Source organism: Alosa pseudoharengus, unplaced genomic scaffold (genome assembly GCF_046254945.1).
Source record: "Alosa pseudoharengus isolate Yale_2024_CS ecotype anadromous, Long Island Sound unplaced genomic scaffold, YU_APseudo_1.1 YU_APseudo_1.1_scf_5, whole genome shotgun sequence".
Lineage (NCBI taxonomy): Eukaryota > Metazoa > Chordata > Actinopteri > Clupeiformes > Clupeidae > Alosa > Alosa pseudoharengus.
Window position 1 is genome coordinate 683,406 of NW_027468837.1, and position 2,960 is coordinate 686,365.

Genomic DNA, 2,960 nt, shown 5'->3' on the forward strand with positions numbered 1-2,960 from the left:
ATTTTGAAATTATAGCTATTTCTGTAATTAAACTACATGCCCCATGACGTGTAGCGTTCATTTCAACGCTGCTTTATAACAATGGCGCCGAATTTGTAGTTCATTAAAACGGTTTTGTATAACATAAACAAAATATTGTTAGGATGCAAAACACTGGCACAGACGACTTTTGCTGGGTATAATATGTATAGAAATAGTTAAAGCAAGTAGGTACATGACTCACGACATTGGCATTCAATGAAAATAAGTATAATTCCACAAAATATCGAAAAACGTGTACTTCTGACCCTTGTTGCTAGGCAACACCCCGTAGGCCTACCTGCTTGGCTGAAGAATAAGGAGGATCGTTATCCTAATCTTTGCTGTTCAAAGCAACATAAATAGATAATAATAACACTTAAATTGAACAGGTAACAAATGAAGATGTTGGTCAGACTGTAATTAGGACAATAGCAATAGGCTAATAAACAAATGCCCATTCAATCAATGATATAATAACAAGTTATAGTGCTTTACTGCTTAATGGACTAGTGCATGTTGAACAAATGTGCCTTTAGACGCCTTTTAAAAACACTGTAAACTATCACAGGAACAGAGAGCACTGTGCAACTTATTGCACCCACATGGAACCACTGAGGAAGTCTTGAATTTAGCGTTCATGAGTAGGCCTAGACAGAACAAATGGTATAACAGAAGACAGCATGGCGGTTGGGGAAGTACACCTTGATCATTGAATTGAAATAACAAGCAGATCCAGTCAGTGTCCCATAGGCCAAAGTGAGAGATTTAAATGTAATGCTGGCTACTAGGCTACAGGGGGAGTGTAGGAGAATAGGCCTAGGAGTGGATATGCATGCCCAATATCCATACCCCATCTTCCTCCTTGCTGGAACAGTTGGCTACATATAATGTATTTTCACTGTAGGCCTATTGAGTATTGACACATTATCTATGTATCTATCTAATTTTAATTATGGTAGCCATAGTACATGTGAGACTACAACAATAATAATGAATGTAGTAATACAAACTAAAATGACTAATGAGTAAATTAATGAATGCCTTTATTGTTATTGCATTGGGTGTTTGTGGTGCTGTTGGTGCTGCTCCTGCCACTGACACAGCTGCCGCTGGTACTGCTACTGTTGCTGGTGGTGCCTCAACAAACTGCTGCACATTCTCTGACTAAGGGAAAAGCGCATCGTTGTTAGATATGTATGTACAAATGTTTTTAAACACAATGGTTGCACTTGAAATCATTCATCCTTCTCTTTTTAAGTATTTTCTGTGTTTTTAAGGAATGAAGCAAAACTACAGCAATTTAGACAGCTTGATACAATTGTACATATATACCTGGAGATTGAAATCTGCATTAAAGGCTGGTAGTGGTGATGCTGCTGCTGGTAGTGATGCTGCTGCTGGTGCCCAGCGTCCTTGCCTCATGGGGGGGGGGGTGGGGGTTGGAGGGGGTGAGGGGGGTGAGAGGCGCAGCAGGTGTTTCTGCTGCTGCTGGTGTTGCTGGTGCTGGTGCTGGTGATGGGGGTGATGGTGGTGCCTCAACAGACTGCTGCAGCTTAACAGATTAAAGGAAAAGCGCATTATTGTTAGATATGTATGTACAAATCTGTTTTAGTCTGTAAAACACACTGGTATGCAAAAGGTTTTAGACAGGTTCATACAATTGTATATATACCTGGAGATTGTAATATGCATTGTATGAGCGTACCACCTGCCTCAGCTTTTCAGCAGTGAAAGCTTTACGCTCTTCACCTTTTCCTTTAAAAAATGCATCAAAGTGTATCAAAATGACCATAGTGAGGAACAAAGTTAAAGTCAAATCATGTTGCTACAGCTGTGTGCATGCAGTTGAAACAGTAATAGCTCAGTGTCATTAAAAACAAATGTTAAGGTTCCTTTTCTGAACTTCAAGAAAGAATTGACACAAAAACAAACCTTAACACCACTTTTATTTATACATACCACTTGACACACCCCTATTAGTGTACATGTTCAGCAGCTCAGCCTTCCTGTCATTGGTCCAAAAGGCCTCAAGATACTTTGGCCCTAAATGAACCGTAACCGAAACCCCCCCCCTGAAAATCCATTATCAATTAGGTTTGTGTTGCCATGTTAATATAATTTTTATCAAAACTCAGGGCCAGATTGTGACCATACTAAAAGAATTGTTCTTCCATTGAATGTCATCTTCGATAGATATAATCTAGAGGCGATTGCTCTAAGACTACAGGGGAAGCGCAGCCTCCTCTAAAATATTACGGGAAATCGCATCAAATAACACTATTACATTAGCTTCTAGCCTACTATATTCCAACTAGAACATGCTGAAAAATTGTTCATCTTCATGGCTAGTTTGTTCAGCAGTAAGGTTTTGCCGGTCATTTATCGTGATTTCGCACCCGTAATACATTGCTGTGACGACACGATCCATCAAAAAACCATGGAAAAAACCCACAGACGCTCGGCTTCACTGGACTTTCAATGGCACTACAGAGTGGGCTGATCTCAGTGCAGAAAAGCTACACGTTTATTGGACAAGCGCCACAAAATCGTAATTTCCAGGGAAGCCCGGCGTCTCTGGGAGTGAATGGGACAGTGGGATGGCCCGGACGCCGAGCTTCTGTATGATGATTGGAGGAACCGTCATAGAGGCGTTAGGTAGCGTGCTATGTAACGGTGTAGGCTACATTATGCCATGTCTGCCATGCCAACTCTAGCCTACTGTTTGGCCTATTCTGGGTTTTGGGATAATTTTTGCCCTCAAAGAACAATATAGCACCTTAATAATATTAATTTAATAATTGACCATTTTTATCAGAGCTTCCCCTGTTCCAAATAGCAGCAATCGCCACTGATATTCTAATCATTGAAATGTTGTTGAATAAATATTACATATACCTGTGAAATTGAAGGTGGGTGACTCACTGCTGAAGTCAAACCAT

At 40.4% G+C, this 2,960-nt stretch overlaps 1 long non-coding RNA gene across 1 annotated transcript; it reads right to left on the reverse strand.

The window, feature by feature from the left end:
- Positions 1–1,047: 1,047 nt before the first annotated feature.
- Positions 1,048–1,449, reverse strand: LOC143104417 (uncharacterized). The gene is made up of 2 exons (XR_012983068.1): positions 1,354–1,449; positions 1,048–1,185 (listed from the first exon to the last, which is right to left on the reverse strand). It is a non-coding gene; the product is annotated as an uncharacterized LOC143104417 (long non-coding RNA).
- Positions 1,450–2,960: the final 1,511 nt, after the last annotated feature.